The sequence below is a fragment of the Lissotriton vulgaris genome, chromosome 4_1 (genome assembly GCF_964263255.1).
Source record: "Lissotriton vulgaris chromosome 4_1, aLisVul1.2, whole genome shotgun sequence".
Classification (NCBI taxonomy): Eukaryota; Metazoa; Chordata; class Amphibia; order Caudata; family Salamandridae; genus Lissotriton; species Lissotriton vulgaris.
Genome location: NC_141691.1, coordinates 2,128,671,698 through 2,128,693,261, shown reverse-complemented (window position 1 = coordinate 2,128,693,261; position 21,564 = coordinate 2,128,671,698). Strand labels below are relative to the sequence as shown.

General features: G+C 42.5%; 1 protein-coding gene across 1 annotated transcript in view; it reads right to left on the bottom strand.

Moving 5' to 3' along the window:
* The window catches only part of LOC147725203 (CD5 antigen-like), a 223,214-nt gene that overhangs the window by 36,511 nt on the left and 165,139 nt on the right, over positions 1-21,564 (bottom strand). The window lies entirely within an intron of this gene.

Genomic DNA, 21,564 nt, shown 5'->3' with positions numbered 1-21,564 from the left:
TAGCCTCTGAGGATCCCAGAATCATTTAGGTATGATCTGGGGAATTTTGTGATGTGAAAATTTCAAGGAATACTTAAGATGATGCCATTATACTTCCTCATGTAAACGAGACGTCAATTTGGGTAAAAAATGCTCTGCTGCAAGCATGAAAATAATGTGTTTAATGTGTGGTAACAATGTTAGTGTCCTGAATGCAAGTAACATTTCTTAAATGTGGTCACCAATAAAATTACATATATTAATGATAAATATTAGGTAGTAAACAGATTTTAAAAAACCTCATAAAATCTCTGATGACATCTCAAAAGACTTCACTGATGGCATCACTGATAAAATCATTGAGGGTACGTATTTTTAAGAGATTATGAGTGTTAACCACAATATACTAACTATTACAAAAGTTAGATAAGTTATACTTCCTCTAAGATATGTGATATGAATGCCTGCATGACTGCCTGTGTCAGTATTAAATGGGTGTCTGAGCGGGTGTGTGAGTGGGTACAAGAGTGGCTCTATGGGTGAGTGAGTAGGTTTATGACAAGGCTCTCTGGGTGCATGGGCATTTGTGTGAGTGGTTGTAATAATAATAATAATACTGAGCTTATATAGCACCTGGTTACACTAGCCAGTGTGTCCCCACGCTTCCAGTGGACCAAGTACTCCCAACCAAACTACTGACCCCAGAGCACACTAAACCCTAGGGAACAGCAGAGTTTTGAGCTCCATCCTGAAGGCTGACTCCACAGGTTCCATACGGAGCCTGAGAGGAAGAGTATTCCAGGTCCGCGCCGCCAAATATCGGAAAAATCTGCCTCCTATTCTCGCCCTTCTGATCTTGGGGACCTGTAGCAGAGCGGCACCCTGCGACCTCAGTAGTCTAGTGGGCTCATACGGTGTTAACAGGCTGTGCAGGAAGCTGGACCAGTTCCCTGAACAATTTTGTGACTAATGCATAGGGCCTTAAACTCGATCTGCTCTTTGATAGGCAGCCAGTGTAGTGCCCCCAGTGCCTGTTTTGTAGAGCTTCTCCTAGGGATCATCAGTATCAGGCGTGCAGCAGCATTCTGTATGTACTGCAGTCTCTGGAGACACCTCGTGCTTGCTCCTAGAGAGAGGGCATTCCCATAGTCCAGCCTGGAGGTCACCAAGGCATGGACCAGGGCCCTCCTAGCTGACATAGGGAGCATGTTGAGTGTTTTCCTCAGACTGCGAAGAATGCCAAAGCAGGTGCCTGCCACACGTATAGGTGTATGGGTGGGCGTCTGTGTGGTTGTATGGGTGTGTGAATGGATTTGGGGGTGTGAGTAGCTCTATGGGTGTGTAAGTAGGTATGTGTGGCTGTATGGGTATATATGTGTATGTTTGAGTGGCCAAATGGGTGTATGAGTGGGTGTACAAGTATGTGAGTAAGTGTGTCAGTGACTCTATGGGTGAGTGATTGGCTTTGTGAGTGTAGTAGTAGTAGTAGTAGTAGTAAAAGTATGTTTATTAGACCATTGGTCTCCAAACAAAATACATATTGCAATAAATAGTTTAAAACATGTATAAAAAATGCCACAAATACTTTAAAAGAGACAAATGTTCATACAGCACTACACCCAATATTGAAATCAGCAATACGGTGAAGCTTTAACTTAGGGATAGCGTTCCACCCTAGACACAATTTTCTAGAGCGTGTCCTACTATTTCTTCATGCCAATTTCTATCCAACTATATTTGGATCCAACAGAGTCCTTTTTACCGCCTACATATATTTTGCCATGGCGATTGCTATATCAAGATTTGGCATGTCGGTAAGTAGGTTAATTGCTAAGAGGCGCTCAGTTATACCATATTTTAAAAACGAGGGTCGCAAAAAACAGTTTCCGCCGTGACACCCATTTTTGACAGTCTAGTAAGATATGTAGATTATCACACTTGGTACCTAATCCACAGCGGCATTTACCATCCGGTTGTACCAATTCTGCTTTTCTGTTTCTCTGAGATACCCAACAGTTAATCCCTATTCTCCATCGGAGTACCTCGGCTCTTAATCCAGCATTAGGTAGTGTATCCAAATAGGGATACCAGGTATCATTCTCCCAGCTATTTATCATATAATGGACTGACACTTTCTTTTTCAAATATATCATATCATTTTGCCTGGATATTTCTCTTTCTGTTGTTCTATGTTCCGCATTTGAGGCTTCAACCGACAGTGTCGCCTGGTCAAATTTTACATTTAAGTTTTTACACAGTGCACACAATTTCATTCTGAGCCTGCTGGCCCAATTTAATTTGCTGTGCAAGATCTCCTCTTTACACCATTGTGACACTTTTGTGACTTCCTCGGATCCCAATCTTTTCCAAAATCTTAAAAGGGCCACTTGTACCTGTATGTTCCATGAGGTCACGCCTAATTCCAAGCAGATTGCCTAAATCATGGAGGAGCCGGATAGTGACATCAAAGGTTTTACACATTTCCCCTCCTCAATGTCCCAATTATTCTTCCCGCTCAAATATAGAACTTCGGCTCCATACTGCACTTGTGGGGGTATCATTGCCTTATAGGCTTTCAGTAATGGTCTATCAGCCTGATTCATCATTCTCCCGTTTTGCGAGCCCCTAATAGCGATTCATAGCGAATCGCTATTAAGGACTCGCAAAACGGGATTCATGTAGAAATTGCATAAAGAAATGCGATTCCTACATAATCCTTATTTGCGATTAGCAAATTGCTAATCGCAAATAAGGAATAACTCACCATTCATTCCTATGTGCCAAAAGGCCCATAGGAATGAATGGGGAGTATTCCTTATTTGCGATTAGCAATTAGCTAATCGCAAATGAGATAGCGATTTGAAGGGTGACAGGGGTGTCCAAAGGATACCCTGTAGCACCCCTCAAATGAAATTTTACATAGGTGTTGCACACACACATGTCCAAAGGACATGTGTGTGTGTAACATGCAACTCAGAAAAATGCATTTAAAAGCATTTTTCTGAGTTTTCGCAATTTACCACGAGGTCTGACCTCGCGGTAAATTGCGGCCAGAAATTGCGAATTCGCAAAACAAAATTGGATGATGAATTGCATTTAAGGAATCTCAAATAGAGATTCCTTAAATGTAATTCCTCGCAAAATTGCGAGATCGCAATTAGCGATTTTTATATTTGGGATGCTGAATCCCAAATGCAAAAATCGCACACGCAAAGGGCCAGATTCTCAGAATCTGGCCCTTTGCGAGCGCAATTTTGTTTGATGAATCGGGCGGTATGTGACATATCCCCGTAAACTTGGCTAAATATCCTTAGGCCGCACCCTGATGTATGGGCTTTGTCAGTCTGGGCTACTAAATGGATATCCCATTTTAAAGACTTTTCAAACCAAATACCAAGGTATCTGTATTCATTCACAATTTCTAGTTTAGTAGTTTCCAGATACTAATTTAAATTCAGGGTTTTCTTCCCAAAACATAGAATTTTAGTTTTATCCATATTTACCGTCAGGCGTTTACCCAAGCAATATTTGTTGAAGGAGCTAACTTCCTTTGCAATCCGATTTCTGTTAGGTCAAAGATGACCAAATCATCGGCATACAGCAGACAGGACAGATGTTTCCCATGCATTTTGGTGTTAGCACTTCTACTCACTTCTAGAATAGATGGGAGATCAGCCAGGTATATTGCAAATAATAAGGGGGCTAACACACATCCCTGTCTTAGGCCATTCTTAATCAATATTTTAGGAGTCAAGGCTCCGTCTACATCTTTAATGACTTGCGCCCAGTTATGTTTATGTAACTCCTGGATAATTTTCAAGAGCCCCTCGGGATATTAAGTTTTCTTAGGGACTCCCTCAGGCAATTCCTGTCTACTAAGTCGAATGCCGCGCGGAAGTCTACGAAACAGCAGCATAACTTCCCCTGCTTTTCCACAGACTTCCTCGCAACCGCCCACAGTGCGAAGCAGTGATCGATCGTGGAGTGCCCCTTCTTGAAGCCTCCTTGCTCCACTAGCACGATCGACCACCGCTCCGCCCAGTCATTCAAACTGCCCAAAACTATTTTGGAGAATACCTTTTCATCCAGCAAATTAATGAGTCTATAATTTGTGGGCGCTTTTCTATCGCCCTTCTTGTGGATCGGTCTGATTACTGCTCCCCTCCACTTTTCGGGGATCATGCCTGACTCCAATATAGCCAGAAACATGTAGGAGAAAAATTGCGCCCACCAATCTTGCTGGGATTTTATAATAATTGCTGGCAGGTTATCAGGACCTGCAGCACAGGTTAGGTTTAAGTTTCTTATGATTGAATATACCTTTTCTGTTGTAAACAAAGGTTTTAAATCTACTACCGCCTCCATCCAAGGACCAATATCCCCACCTTCTTCTTCAGCGTATGTTCCATATAACTCACCTAGATATTCTTCCCAAGCCGCTTCCTCTACTACACAGGGCATAGCCCCGTTAGTCTGTCCGGATGCTTCCTTTATCAAATTCCAAAACGTACGCAAATTTTTAGATTCAAAAGTTTCCAGCATTTCTATTTGAATACCCTCTTCAGGTTTCTAACTAACATTTTATAATCCTTCCTCATTTCACTTAGATTTTTATGCCTTATTGGATCCTATTTTTTCCTCAGGGTTCATTCTTCTCTTCTTATTTCTCTTTTCTTATGTAGACACTCCTCATTTTACCAACTTGGCTGTTTACCTTGCTTTGATTGTTTAGTAGTGGTATATGAGTTCCTGCTTTTTAGGTCTACCTTAAGGCACTGCGCCGTTTCTTTTATCTTTTTCTCTAACCACTGCACTTTCTTAGTCCTAGCATCTTCCAAACCCACTTTATGTTGGAATCCTGTGTGAGTGGCAATATGGAGGAGTGAGTAGTTGTGCAAGAACTTGCTTTTTGAGTGGGTATTGGAGATGTTGTATATGGGTATGAGTGGGTGTTTGAGTGGTTCTGTGGCTGATATCATCTGTGATGTTATCAGTGATGTTAATTTAGAAACCATCAGCAATATCACTGACAATGTTATGAGTGATTTAATATGTCAGGTCATAAACAGTGCACTGTTGGGGCATACGTTATAGTTTGCTCAGTTAACTATAACTGCTGAATTGAAATAGTTTCGTACAAGTGAAGTCTGAGCCTAACTTTAATGTCCCAGTAATCTTTGCTTTTTTTAGTGAATTTCTATGTTTTTTTAATGTGATTTCCTAACTATAATGTCCTGTAACCTTTGGTAGTTTAAGTGAATTTCTAAGGTTCAAAAATAAAAGAAATCCTAGCTGTAACTTGTTACCTTTGAGACGGATTATGCGAGTGAGCGCATGACTGTCTTAATGGATCGGTCGTTGGGGTGAGATTGTCTGAGTTGGTCTGTTAGTGGGTGTGTGAGTGTCAATCAACCGTTTGGGAGGTTTGAAGCGCACTACTCACCCATGAGGGTCTCAAGGCACTAGGGGTGCAGCTCCAGATCAGCCAAAGAGCCAGGTCTCGAGGCTCTTTATGAAGGTGTACAGAGTAGAGGAGCATCTGATGCCGACTGGAAGCTCGCTCCAAGCTTTGGCTATGATGTAGGAGAAGGCTTTTCAACCCGCTCTGATTCTGCGAATGTGTGGGGTTACTGCCAGGGAGAGGTTGGTGGAGCAGAGGTTCCTTGTGGCTGTTCAGAAGGAGGCTCTTTGATTTAGGCACTTGGGTCTGTTGTTGTGGAGGGATTTGTAGGTGTAGGTGAGTAGCTTGAAGGTTAGTCTCTTCTTGAAGGAGAGCCTGTGGAGTTCTTCTAGGTGTTTATTGATGTTGTCATGTCGTGGGATTCTGAGGTCGAGTCTGGCTACGGTGTTCTGGATGGTCTGAAGTTTGCGTAGCATGGATTTGTTGATTCCAACTTAGAGGTCGTTTCTGTAGTCAAATCTGCTAGTTATGAGTGTGTGGGTAACAGTCTTTCTGGCATCAAGGGGGATCCACTTAAAAGTATTGCAGAGGATGTTGAGTGAGGAGTCTAGTACGATGCTGAGGTTTCGAGCATGGTCAGAGGGTGTATTGGGTGCCGAGTGCTGAGGGACATCAGGAATTGTTCTATGCAGCTGTGAAAATTTGGCAGAGATCGCTGTTATTATGTAGCTAAAGCCATCTTACTTCTGGCAGCCATCTTACTGGCCAGGTGCTTGCCATGTGCTTTTTTCCCTCTTCACTGTTGCTTGCCCTTGTGATGTGCTCAAGAACTGGCTATACTTAGCCCCTGCTACTCTGCACATGCTCAAAAGAGTCTGTAGCTGCCCTTGCACCTGCTCTAGTCTGTAACTGTCAGGTTGTTTTTACAAAAGTCAGCAACTCATTGCTCTTCCTTCTTTGTTGACAGTGCATTCTCTGTATGACCATCTATGTATGTAACTTTCCTATGTGTGCTTGTACCTCCTTCCTTTGAGCTGCTGTGTGGGTATAAGAGACTCACAGTTCTTCTACTCCTTGTGCTACTTCATACACTGCAGAAGGGTGTTGTGCGAATGTAGTTCTACCTCATGAGGTTAATAAAATATCTTTTTACTATTTCAGTTCCATTCCAACTTCTATTTTCTGGTATGAGGACTTGTGTGCAGAGAAGAGCAAACCCCTAACTCTGGTAGGCCTTGCTGTTGTAATTTGGCAGCGGCTAGATTAAGCATTAGCAGAAGACATGCTGTATTCAGCAACTATTGTAACATTGTGCAGACTCCATTTTGTATTTGTGGCAGCCATTTAGTCTGCCACATTTTGCCATGTGCTCATCATGTGCTCTGTCCTACCTTCCTGTTAACTGCTCTTGAAATTTGCCCAGAGACAAGATAAATTTAGACCTTTCCTGTTCTGCACATGCTCAGTTGAGCTTGGAGCTGTTGGCAATTTATATCTGTCAGGATGTGTTTACTAGAAACTGGACACTGTTAGCTCCTCCTACTTGTCGACCCTGCATTTTCTGTATGACCTTATATGTACCTAAACCCAACACTCTGTGTTTGTACCGCCTTCTTTTGAGCCCCTGTGTGGGTATAAAAGGACCATGCTCTTTCCATTCAGTGTGCTACTTCATACAGTTGCCGAAGGGTGCTGTGTGTATATAGTACCACCTCTTGAGGTTAATAAACTCTGTTTTTTCTATTCCAGTTTCTGTGCCAACTTCTTCTTATTTGTCTGAGGACTCTGTGCAGAGAAGGGAGAACCCCTAGCACTGGTAGGCCCTGCTGAGGCTCACCACTACATTGCTGAGGTCCACCTCTACAGATTGGCGCCCAACCAGTGGAGCTCATTGGCGACTCAGATGCCCAAAATAGTGGTCGAAACGGAGGATTGGAATCTTGCTACGCACAGTAACTGCCCGAGGAGACCCGCTTCTTGGCACCCACAGCATTTTTTCCTCTCTAGCTGATCTGACCCTCCAGACGGTGCCGGTCCTCGACTGAGATCCCTTTCGGTGTTCGCCGTGAAGAGACCATTTGGTCGTCGATTCAGAACTTGGCACTTGGAATCTGTAGACTTTTGCTTGGTAAGGTCGTTTGATGCGACAGTTTGTCTATGGAAGGTAGCCAATATTTGAAATTTGTTTGGATATATATAAATTGCAATTTAAATAGGCAGGTAATGAGGGGATTTTTCTCCAACCTTTGAATAATTGGTAACGGCGCATATTGTGTTAAGTGCCACTGCTGTATAGTATTGTATATGGTACAATATTTTTGGCATGCCTGTAAACTCAAGTCTGATAAGATTGGGCTGAATGAAGACATTCCTTGGATGTCACTCTAAAGATAGTGGACAGAGAGTATACTTGTTTTCTAACTCTTTAAGACTCTTGTAGCCTGAGACCTGATTATGACATCACGGCAAAAGTTTGTATGTGTAGAGCCACTCATGAGGAATACCATGACAGTAGTTTCATAGGATGAGACATAGATCACATAGCGTAAAGAAATTAAACTATATAAGCTATGACATTTGGAGCGTAATTGCTCTTGAAAGGGTTTACTTTTATCAAATCCCTGATCCTGCTTGATATTAAAGAGTTCCGTAATGACATGAACGTGAACTTTGACTTATGATCATCAACTATACGGAGATCATTTCCGAACTTAACAAAGGGGTTAAAACAGACCTGGGTCTGCGGGAAGCACAGGTAGGATGCACTTTGGGCAGAACACAATACCCCAGCACTGCATGTGCTATGCAGTTTAGCTTTAAGCGCGATGGCCTGACTGTAACAACATGACATCCTTTTCTTTCAATAACAGACCCGGTGACTGTGACGCATCGCAAGCCCAATAAAATCAGTAACTATACGGGATTCATGTCCGAACCTAACAAAGGGGTTAAAAAGAAAAAATAAACTTGGATCTGGGAAAAGTACACGTATGGTGCGCTTTGGGCATAACGCAAGATCCCTGCATTGCATGTGTTATGCAGCTTAGCTGGAAATGAGTCGCTGCTGCCTGACCGTAACAAATTGACATTTCTTACATTTTTAATAGACCCGGTGACAGCGAGTCTGTTGATATTCCGTGAGTCCAATACAGCCCACTGAATAGAGTGCATCATATTTCCCATAGTTGTTTGATATCGCAGGTTTGTGTTGCTAAGAAATCAAACAACAATGTTAGCACCGATTGCGCTGTATACTGATCTAACGGGGCCATGGACTACAATTCCCAGAGGCCCTGGGCGTCGCATGCCTCTGAGGCGACGCTGAAGCAATGGAAACCAAAGATAACGCTTCCCTGCACGCCGCGTTGGTACCTCGCACAACAGCCAGAGGGACACCCGGGGTACCGACAGACAGGTGAGTGCGGGAAGCAAGCCGGACAGCAAACCGTGGTTTGTGTGGGTTAACTCAGCTTTGCCTCTTCTATTAGCCACTAGTTACCAATAACCACGCTAGTGCAAAAACGCCGTAAACCCCTGACGATGCTGGCAATGTGGACATTAGAACTACCATTGTCCAGGTTCCTGCTAGTATATCTAGTTTTGCCTGTAATATCTAGCTCTTAAGCTATTAGCGACCGCTTTTGGTTAACAGGAAAGTCATACTCCCCAGACGATATTGCAATTATAGGCACCGGAATAACTATCGGTGTCCACTCGTCCTTAGCTCGCTGGGCCGACATTCTTTTGCGAGCCATTTACATATGGAGATGCCACATTTTTGTATAACGGCTCAAATATGTATACTTGAGCACACTGGCTGGCACATACATAAGGTTGAACAGTTTAACTTAGCGGTTGAAAATATTTGCTTTTAATAAGAAAAAGTCAACTATTCGGCGCTTGGAATGCCATCTTACCGCACAATTGCTTTCTACCTAACAAGGGTTGAGATGCTTCTTTGACATGAATAGTATTGGCATTATTTGAGTGGTTGAACAATTGATGGTTGTGTGATGACAGTAGCGACACGCTTGTATGTCATAACTCCCATTTCATCTATGTTTGCTATATAGAGCGGTGCTCCGTTTACCTGCGCTGCAGCCAGGTGAGGTGGGGCTTTTCTCTCCTGCCACTTAGGTAAGTGAGCGTCTATACTTGATGTATTGTAGGCTAATGTGATCTATCTATCAATTGAAGATACAAACACATTGGTTATAAATAAGATTACTGTTTTTATAAGATATTTTCTAAAAAACGGTGATCTAATCATGATTATCTATATTGTGCTTTTTTTCTATGTATGTGTTTCTTTGGGAATGGTCTGACATCCAGTTGAATCATGAAGTCAGGAGAAGGATGATATCACTAAGACTCAGGTGACATTTTACCTTTTTAATATGTTCACTAAGCAGTAGCGTTAATGGTACTGAGGAAGCAGCAAGATACCAGCTGGATCTAGTCAGTCTGCAGAAACATGTCGACCTTCCATTCTTTATAGTGGTTATTTGTTTAGGCCACTTCGCACTTTTTATTAGGTTTGGATTTAAGAGGAGTATATTAAATTTTCTTTCCCCTTCTCTACCCAATTTTATCGTTGTCCACACTTCACTTATTGACTCACTTTATTTATCACATTTATTGCACTGCTTTCCAGTTTCCTTCGGTTACAGCACTTTAAATTTAAATCACTGGGTCCCAAAAGTTAGTCTAGGCTTTTACATCTGCCAGTCTGCTGTGGGTATACTACTCTACCTTCATGGTGTGAAGGATCCAAGATGATGAAGGGCAGATTGGAGTGGTGACTGATGGGAATCTTTTCACAAAGAAGGGATACCCTAGGCATGACTTTATCAGCACACATTATTAGTTAAGCTTCTCCTTCACCTTTACATAGTTAATAGCCTTTTTTGCTCTTTTGTTGACTTCTTGCTACTCTTTGTTAGTTTAACTGTTTACGTAGGGATATTAGCATTGGTAGGTCATTAAACTTTCCCTGGGACCCTTTCCTCCCCTGTTGTGTTTATGCCTGTTTCAAGCACACTTCGTAGAATGTGTTGCTTCTTTGGAGGTACCAATGTGAATATCGAGCGGAATCTGCTGGCACCCCACGATGGGACACCTGATAGGGACATGTATATTAAAAATGGTATTTCTTCTATAATGTACATGTAATGTAAATATACTAGCATGGATCCTGAGTTGCGGTGGCCTATACATGGGACATTTGATCTTAGAAAAATTCAGTATGTGGAACAATGTTATGTTTAAGCGCAAAAGTAGACAAGATATGAATGTGGGAAAAAGAAGCTTGTGAACAAGTGAGAAGAGAGCAAGATTTGATAGAACAAGAACAATGCAAAAATATCCATGTGAAAGCGCTGGAACAAAAAAATAAAGAAATGAAGGCGATTAAAGAGAGCGAGGATAGGAGCGCCGTTTACAGGTAAATGACTAATACCCTATCCAACGCCCCCTTTACCCTCTACTAGAGAATGATTCAATTTTGTTAGATCGTTCCCTGGCTCCATATACTTTTCCCTCTGCCCCTGAAGTTGATTCTGATGATGACACTTCTCCTTTAGATCAGGATAACTTAGGATTGAATGCTCAGTGAGAGACTCGTTCTTTTCTGACGGCTGATCGTGCATCCACTCTTAGATCTGTTGCCCGTAAAGCCGCCTGTGATATTAATTCTGCTTCAGATCTTGTAGCCGATGTACAACAATGGCAGTATAGAGAGCAGTTATATTTTGTAGAAATGTTTACCACATAAGTAATTGCATGTTTAGAAAGCATTCCACAGAGTTAGAGCTTGTTGATATAACAAGCGATAATAAACAATTGCGCTGCGGTATTTTTCTCCCTTCTCAGGTGGCTGACTTAATTAGTTGTTTGGTTAAACTACGAGCTGATGCACTCTGTTTGCGGGAGGAGAAAAAGTGTGCTGCTGCAGCTGAACAAAAAATTCAGACCACAGTGCTGCGGGATGACGCTTCAGGGACAGATAGGATTATTGTGGTTCATGCGAAACCCATGCTGGAAGCCGCTCTTTGTATGTCCCTCCTAGGGGCACCGGAACAGATGATAATAAAAATTCCACTGATGCGAAGTGTTATTTTATCTATTATTGGTTCTTTACTCGTTGGAGTAGAGCAGACATTAAGGCTCTTAAAGCTGCTTTGCCTGACCCGCGTAAAAATACGGCCACTTTTCTATGAAGAAGTTGAAGGATCCATTAGCTCTTGTACCATGACTTTATCTGATATTGATATGTTTTTTGGGCTTATTTTACCCCCTGATATGTGGAGATCTATTCATAAAGTCGATGATTATACAACTTTTGGGGCTGTTTGCTAGGAACTAGAAAGGATTGCTGCAGAAAGGGAAACCGCACAGAAACCACAACAAGAAATGTTATACCTTTCAAAAGCTATACTAGTTAAATTGAAAACTATCATTCCTCCTAAAAAGATAGATTAGACTATGTTAGCATCCTGCAAGCAAAAGGCAGATGAATCGGTCTCCGTCATTTCTTCACACATTGTGAGGAGGCATTCCACGACTTTAGTGACCAGTCATTGACAGATGACACATTCAGGCATCTGTTTACCGATAAATTTGGCACAAACATGTTGCCAGGAATAGCTAGTCGCCTAAAAGCCAGCGAGAGTTCATGAACCACGTCTTCCCCCAGTCTCTTTTTCGACTATGGGCTAGGATTATGAACATCATGAATTAGAAGCTAAGCGCAATGAGGATAAAAATAAGAAGGAGCTGAAAATAAAGGTTATGATTGCTCAGGTTTATGGCCCATCTAATGGAAGTGGTGGTAGAGGCGGAAGTGCAGTGTTTCGCCTAGGCACACCCTCTTTTTCCCGAGCGACATTGTCTTCTGATCAGTGCGCTTACTGCATGGAGACTGGACATTGGGTTTTTTAATATCCTCATTTGTGTACTCGGCAGTATCAGCGTGGTCTGGGACAAATGAGAAACCGCCCGGGGAATCCAGGACATAGGGGAGGTATGGATGATCGTGCTAGATTTGAGACTGTTGGGCATCCTTCAAATTCTTTGAATACATTTGATAGGCGTAACCAATATTAAATATCTGATTATTTGAATTTGGATTTGAAGGACTTTGCTTATCCATAGGAATGCCTTGGATGGGGTGAGGAATCAGTTGAAGTCCCAGTAGATCAGAAGGGTACCTATGTTCAAGCACATTTTTGGGGTTTTACTGATCGATTTCTGGTTGATACAGGAGCTACTTGTAGCGCCTTGTCTAAACAATTGGTTCCAAGAGCTCCCCTCTCTGGCTTAACCATTACATCAATAGGTTTCGATGGGACACCTTCCCTTAGCCTGCTGTCACAGCCACTTGCATTCCATGTTGATAAATTTTCGGCTCCATGTCCGTTTTTGCTTTCCCCTAACACACCAGCCAATATTGTGGGTCTTGATAGGCTCAAGTATTTTAGGGCTACAATACGTTGTTCCCCAGAAGGGGTGCATGTTATTTTGAATGATAACAATCCGGTGACTGAGAAGTCCTGCCTCATTAGAGAGGATATTGCTTTGGCTTCACTCCCTAGTACTTTGAGGGCTACTTCAGACACTGAAGTGGGGCAAATGGTTATTCCACCAGTGCATATTCATGTAAAGGAGGGACCTTCTTTGCCTCGATTGCCTTAACACAGAATTTCTCGAGAAGGTGAAGAAGCAATTGTTCGCATTGTTCATGATCCGATTGAAGTGGAGGTTGTGGAAGAAGTCCCTTACAATATTTGCAATAGCTCTATCCTTCCTGTTCTGAAGAAAGACACAGATATTAAAATCTACAGGTTTATCATTGATTTACCAGAAGTGGTGCCTCAATATGCAGTAGTCTCTGACATCACAACACTCCTTACCTTGGTTCCTCCAACTGCTACCATATTCAAAGTGATTGATTTTAAGAATGCTTTCTTTTCCATCCCTATTCATCCTGACAGCCGCTATTTGTTGGGCTTCACTTTGAATAACCAATCCTTTAGATTCTGTAGAGCTCCCCAAGAGTATACACATATACATGACCAAGTGGAGACTACCCACAGCCTATTTACAACCTGTGATTCATATGGCACATGGGCCGGCACATGTTGGAGCCTCCTCGATAACGAAATTGCTTACGCAAGTTTGGAAGCACCCAGAAATTGCCGGCACAGCTAAAAAGATAGTGAAGTCCTGCTTGATTTGTCTCCAGTACAAGCCTGGAAAAGGGACACAAACTCCTATAGGAGGGTGTACTACACCAACTCACCTTTTAAAGTTTTTCAAATGGATTACAGCCCACTCGGGGTGAAAATTGCAAAAAACACAGTTGATGGACAGAATGCAGAACAATGTCTTACATTCACCCCAGTACAAATATCTGGGCCTAAATCCATCATTTTTTTGCACTCCAAACCACCCTACGTCAGACAAGGTCTATATGCAAATCACATAAACAAAAAGATTCTATCAAAAAAAGTGCAAGTGTTAAATTTATGGGTTTTTTAAAAGTTTTTTTTTAAATAAAAGGTGTAGAAAAAGGCTCTTCCTCAGATTGGTGAGATGAAGGCACTATGTGCTTTTTAAAATATCTCTCACACACTAAGAATCCCTTAGTGTCATGCTTCATCATGGGGTTCTTCCCGTCCCTCTACGGGGCAGGGCGTGCTACGACCTACGAGCTACGCGGGAGCACTATTTTGGTGATGAAAGACTATGTGTTAGTGCACTGTGAATGGAATTGGTGAAGTGTAGGGACCTTGTGATGTGAATAAAAATGTTAAAAATTCCCTGGCTAGTGGAAAAAATTATTTTATTTGCTTCCCTGGCTGGGAATGTTAAAAAGGGGTTGTGAGGTAGGGCTTGACCCTGTGCCTCATGGGAACAGTCCAACCCGAACTACCAAGCCATGTCTTTCCTAGACCGGAATCAAGCATCCGAGGACCGGTATCTGGCTATCAGCCTTCTTCAGCCTGGATAGCTTGACTCCAGTGATGTGGAGAGCCTGGGACTCACATCTGAGCATACCCAGCCCACTCGGGGTGAAAATTGCAGCACTGGTTGTGCCACCCACAGAAGCAACCTGTAAAAGTGTATCTAAGGTCTGCCATTGCAGAGCCTGTGTGCAGTCTGGTACTGCCATGCTGACTGGGCAAGTGCACCCACTTGCCAGCCCCTAAACCTTCCCTTTTCTTCATATCAGATACCCCTATGGTAGGCCCAAGGGCAGGGTGCATTGTAAGTATAATATAGGACATGCCCTGGTGTGTGTGGCATATCCTAATCGTAAATTACAGCCATTTTCATTTTTCACTATTGCTAGGCTACCTGTTCTCCATAGGCCAAAATGGACAGTTAGATTATTACATTTTATAATCCTAACTGACTCAAGGAACATGGTAGAAATTCGAGTTTAGTATGCTTGAACACAGAATGATCAAATACATCTTTTATTGAAGTTGGCTTTAACATTCTGTGTTTGAAAACACCAATTATAGAAAGTAGGTATTTTCTCGTCTAACAATCCAAGCCTGCCTCTGCTAGGTTGTGTATTCCTTTTCTGGAGTTTGAGTGACAGGGCTGGGGGATTCCAGGAGACAGGGTGAGTCCACCCAGTGGTGAATAGAGAGATCTGTATCTAGATGGGAGGGAGGAGTTGCACCTGGGACCTGAATAGGACTCTGTCTGCCGCCCACTTTGCTGGCTTCACCCCCTGTAGTATGTCTGATGCCTCTGCCCTGCACTGTGAAAGGAGAGACGGAATCATGTCAACAGCGTGCTCCAGGGCTGTGCCTTCCCTCCACAATGCCGGCTCCACCTCCTGTGAGGTGTCTGATGTTTCTGCCCTGCAGTTTGAAAGAAAAGAAGGAGTCAAGTAAACAGAGTGCTCCAGAACTGGTTTGAACTAGGCAAAGGCCCCTCTTCCCTCAGAGGACAAAGTATTTTGAGGTATAAATATTGGGACCCTGATCCCAAACAAATTAGATCACTTTTGGACTGCATAAAGAAACATTTGCTGAGGAGAGGAACCTTAAGAAACTGAGGAGAGACTATCCCTAAGCTGAAGTGCTCCTTAGGGGATTGGCCTGCAGTGGTTGCCTGACTGCCAAAGAGAGGAGAAAGGGACTTTGAGTACTTTGAGTATACAAAACCTGTGTGGTGTTGTTCTATAGTGTTGTCACTTGATTACTGTATGCAAATGCTTTAGCGCCATGAAACCGCTGGGTGAACGTGCGCTCTAGAAATATTTTTAAATTCAAATTCAATTCACTGCCTCTGAGCTAAGCCTGTCTGCACGTGCCAAGCTACCAAGGGGGTGATCAGGAGTTATTTTAGGAGTGTACCCCCTTACCCTGACTAGAGGCAAGGGGCCCTATTTGTCACAAGTACCTACCTGTGCCGGTATACACCTGTTACAACGCATTTGTTACAACGCAATACTGTTACAACGCGACTTTTACAACGCATACCATTACAACGCATTGCGCTGGGGGGCGCTCTAGGATAGGAAATAAGTATAATTTACTATCCAACACCTTCCCTAGGGTCCTCGGGGACTGGAGTTTAGAATAGTAAATTATACTTACCACTATCCAGCACCTCAAAGCGCTATGCGTTGTAATGGTATGCGTTGTAATGGTCGCGTTGTAACAGTAGGTAGTTGTAATGGTATGCGTTGTAACATGGTACATCCACCTGTGCCTATTAGAGACCCCCAAATCTAACAGGAAAAATGCCAGCTCATCAGAAAAATTGAGGAACACCTTTCATTCCTCTTCCCTTCTCCCATAACAGTTCTTGTCAAGTCTGCTTTGCACTGGTATTGGCTTCTCAAGTGGCTAATATTACTGAAATGGGTGTAGGGAGATTAAACTACCTTCTTAATAAAGCATGTTATCCGGATGAAGAAGATGACTTGCAAGCTGCAGAAACTATATGGGAAATGGAGAAGTACAGACAAGGAAATGCTTCTGCACAATATTTTTACCCAAATTCCCGAACTGCTAAGGGTAATGGACCTCCTGTTATAGCTGCCACTAGAGCCCGAGCAGATTTATGTGTGAGTAGTGAGGGGAAAATTCCAGTGGGAAGAAGCAAATGTACCCTGGTTTTGAACATTGCTGGCACCAACAACAGTAGTTTCGCTTCTTCACATAAAGCGTATTTTATCTGTTGAAATATGGTCTGGAGTCTGCTATGTTTCCTTTTTATTGCCACCTGTATTTCTGGCGCCTGCATCATATCACAAGGATTATCAACTGTTTAATGACATTTCTAACAACAGATACAAAATAATAAGTAATGATTAGGTGGATCAGACTGACACCGCACTGCAGCAATATTTTGATTTTAATTTGGGGCTGTTCTTTGTTGGTGCTGCTTTCAACAGTAGGAAAATCAGACGTTTGACTTGTGTCGCAGAAGCTGTAACCAACCAGACAGCTATGGCACTTGGAAGCATCACAGAGGAACTACAGATTGCGAGGATCGTGGCGCTCCAAAACTGTATGGTCTTGGACGTGGTTCTGGCTGATCGAGGAGGTGCATGTTGCATCATCCGAAGTAGTTGTTGCTTGTACATTCCAGATCATGCCCATTCAGTTTTTGATGCAATATCCAAGCTACACAAAATAACTGCTGAGATTCACCCTGCTACTGGCACATGGACTTTGGCCAGCTGGTTTTGGACATTGATCTCTACCTGGGGCTGGAAACTATTGACAGTGCTGTGTATATTACTTGCAATTCTACTGACATGCTGCCTATGTATACAATGTGGTTCAATGCTTTGCCCCATCTGTATCACCGCTTGTACAACTACTACCAGACGTGATGTTAAGCAAATTAATGCCTATTGTGTACTACATAAAGAGATTGACGAAATGATGAGAATGAACATAAATGATGTATAACTCCTCTAGATTATAGATGTCTTCTGCTAACGCTAAAAGGGTTGTCTGTGGAAATTAGGCAGAAATTGCTGTTAGCGTTTAGCTGAAGCCATCTTGCTTCCGGCAGCCATCTTACTGGCCAGGTGCTCGCCATGTGCTTTTTTTCCCTCTTCACTGTTGCTTGCCCTTGTGATGTGCTCAAGAACTGGCTATACTTAGCACCTGCTACTCTGCACATGCTCAGAAGAGTCTGTAGCTGCCCATGCACCTGCTCTAAGCTGTAACTTTAGGGTTGTATTTACCGAAGTCAGCAACTCATTGTTCCTCCTTCTTTGTTGACTGTGCATTCTCTGTATGAGCATCTACGTATGTAATTCTCCTATGTGCGCTGTATCGCCTTCTTTTGAGCTCCTTCGCTGGGAGTGTAGTGTTTGCTTTTGCTTGGTGAGAGCTGTCAAAGCCCCATCCAAGCAAAAGCGAACTGCTATATATATGTTAGGTAAGAACGCTTTTAGGTATTAGGGAGGGTGTAGGTTTTTTGTTGAAATGCAATTTTTCAGGGTGTGGGTGGGTATGGGTTTTTGGGTGGCAATTGATTTGTTTTGGTTTGGCAAGGGATTTTATTTTATTTATTTCTGTTTAAGCTATGTATAGCGCTAACAAGACCCAAAGGTATTGGAGTGTTTTACCGGCTATGAGACTACGTCTACTCGAAATGAACATAAGGGAATCTGTGTGGGTGGGGTCAGTTATAAAAATGGTAAAAAACAAAAGCATACATCATGAAGGTATTAGAAGATAGTCTCCCAGGATATATACCAATATAGCATTAAGGTAATGTCTTTAAGATAGATGATAGACAAGTTAAAACTGCCTCTGAAGATCAGGTTGAAGTGGGTTTAAAGTTGTATTTCAGATTATGTGGGTGTTGGAATAGTTGTTCAGCAGCAGAGATTTAAGGTCCCTCTTTGAAGCAGCAGAAAGGGAGGTCACAGCAGAGATTTTTGGGGAGCAAATTCCAGATCCTAGAGCATTGCCTGAGAAGGAGTGTGCCTGGGAGGATTTCCTATTTAGTTTGGGAGGTATGAAAAGAAGAGAGTTGTAGCTTCTCAGTGCCCAGTCTCTTCTTGCTCTAGAAAGTTTGGTTTAAAGGTATTTGAATTTTTTGTATAAAGGGCTTTGTGAGTGATACAAGAGCTGTGTTGAAGAAGTATCTTCCTTCAGTGGGAAGCCAGTTGAGACTCTTGAGGCCTGGTGAGATGAGATCAAATAATGTGGTGCCTGTGAGGAGTCTGGCAGCCACATTGAGGACTGCTCTTAGAGGGGCAAGGTGGCTTTCAGGGTTCCTATGATGATGGCGTTGCTCTAGTCAAGTTTTGAGAAGACTTGTGATTGTGCTACCATTTTAAGATCATCAGAGGGAATGAACGGTTTGATTATGTTGAGATGTTTCAATTTGTTCAGATGTTTCAGTATGAAGAGAGCTCCTTTGGCTGAGTTGTTGAGGTGCTGCTTCTTTGGCATGTTTTTGTCCAAAGTGATATCCAAGGACTTTACAGAGTTTGATATTGAGAGAGAACAGTTTAGAGCATTCAGATTTCTGAGCCATTCTTAAATTAGTAAGGGTTTGTTTTAGGGGACAAGTGTAGTAGTTCTGTCTTTTGGGGGTTGAGCTTTATATTATTGTACTTGAGTCAGGTTTGTATCTTACTTGGTATGTCAGTCAGTCAGTCAAAACACTTTTATTCGATTATTTAAAATCATAAAAAGACACAAGTACTAACAATTCATATCATATATACAGTTAACAATAAACGCCACAGTTTAAAATCCTATAAATTCATCTAATACAGGGGAACACATCATGAGACTACAAATAAAATCTCCATTTAAGAAGGATAAGATCATACAAGGTTATTCAGGGCACATAAACTCTTAGTCTTAATCCGCACCGCAGCCACTAAAAAACGTACAACATGGAATATGTCGCGAGCACTTCTTAGCATCTGCAGATGGATGAGGGAAGGCATAGCCTGTATAAAACCCGCCTCCCTCAAAATAGGTAACAAAAATGTTTTCCGAATGTCTGAGTAGTGCTCGCAGAACATAATAAAATGTGTCCAGTGCAGAAAAGTTATCACACTTACAGGGGTTAGAATTTTCTGGTTTACCCCGTGTTGGGAAAAAACCCAGTGTTAAGTGGATTACATTGAAACAAAATCTAATCAAAAGATACCTATGGAAAGGTATAGTTACTATTTTTAAATAAGGCTCAAGTGCAGGAGAAGTTACTAATACATAATTAGCTTTTAAAGAGGTTTTTTCAATTTGTGCTCCTCCCTTTCCCGTGCTACCATATTTAAAAAACTAGTTTTAGTCCAACTCACATCCTCTCTTTTAATACAATCCAGGAAAGAATAAAGCTCAGGGGGCCCTAGTCTTGTAAACATGGTTTTGATATAGGCCAACCAAGGAATCTTGCTGGCTTTATCCAGGGATAAATAATCCTCTAAGATCCAATGATTCAGAGTAATTTCCTGGTTAAGCCAGGTCTTTAGCCAGCAAGTCAATTCTGCAATTTTCAATAGGTCTGTCACGTAACCCAGCCCCAATTCAGTGTGAATTGAGAAAGTCGGGGTGGACTGGGGCACTGATAAAAGAGATCTTAAAAACTTATTTTCCGCAACTTGAATCCTGTCTTGCGATATATGGCCCCCAAATAGCGGAGCCATATGTAGCTATTGCTAGGCATTTAGACCATTTTGCAAATCCCATAAGGGCCGAGGTAGACCTAGCTACCATGTTACTTTTACACTTCTGCTGTGGGCCCCACGTACCTCTTTCGTCGAAAAGGACCCCTGGATATGTAAAGATGGACACCATCTTGACCACAGCACCACTACAAAAAGAGGATTTCAGTTTCAATTTTCTACTTTTCTCCCCTACAATCATAACAAGTGATTTTTTGTGTTTATTTTCAAATCCAAGGATGCCATAAAATTGCCAAAAGAGTCCAGAAGCTTTTGTAATCCTTGCCCAATAGGACTGCATCGTCCGCGTATAGGAGAACCGGAATTACAGTATCTCCCACACGCGGAACATCCAAAGAGGCCTCGCCTAAAGATATCTCCAGGGCATTTATATATAGTGTAAAGAGTAGGGGGGCCAAAATTCACCCTTGTCTGACCCCCTTCTCTGTGCTAAAGTGACTGGTGCAGCTACCCTCCTGTGTAACCCTAACTGACCGACGCTAAAAGACCCCGATGTAGGTCGGCTAAATAATTAACCAGAGGAGGATCAATACCCAAATCCAGTCAAATTTGCCATAGCTTTGACCTGTTAACCAGGTCAAAAGCTGTGGAGAGGTCCATAAAACCCATATATAGGGACCCCTCCTTGGCTATTGTATATTTACTTATTAAAAGTTGTAGGTTCAGGCACTGATCAAGAGCACTTCTCTTCGGTCTAAACCCATAGTGGAGGTTAGAGAGGACCCCTCTGCCATCCAACCACTCCATAAGTTTGTGCAAGATGACTCTGCCCAAGATTTTAACTGCTGAGTCTATCAAGGACATTGGTCTATAGCAAGAGGGGTCCCCTCTCTGCCCCTTTTTAAAAACCGGGATAATGGTTGATGTAGCCCATGATGCGGGGAACCCATTTGATCTTGACACGTTATAGACATTTGTCAGGATCTTAGCCCAAAATTTGGGAGCACTCTTATACAAATCCGCCGGCACCCCATCCGGGCCCGGCACCCCATCCGGGCCTGGCACCCCATCCAGGCCCGGCACTTTGTTCTTTGACATCTCTAAAATTGCTCTTTCTACGTCAGACGCCTCAAAAGTTATAGAGGAGACTGACTGCATAGGAGGTATGTCAACTAAAGAGGTCTTCTGGCCCTGTTTGCCATAAATGGCCCTAAAATGTGCTAACCACTGTTCATCTGGAATATTACATTCCAGATTATTCTCTGACCCAGAGAAAAAATTATGGTTAACAGTTGACCAACATTTATCACCGTCCCGCAGGACTTCATCTGATAAAAGTTTGTTCCAGGCTTCATCTTTAATCTGCTGTTTACTTTGTAGGATAGCTTGTTTATTCCATTTTCTTAAACTGGCGATCCGTTCCCTGTTTCTTGGTTTTACTTTCAGGGCTTGAAGCAAGGAGGACTGTGCCCGGGAACAGCTACTGTCAAACCATCTTTCACCTTGACAGAGTCTAGATTTGGTTTTAACCTTCAAATCATTTGTTATCTGG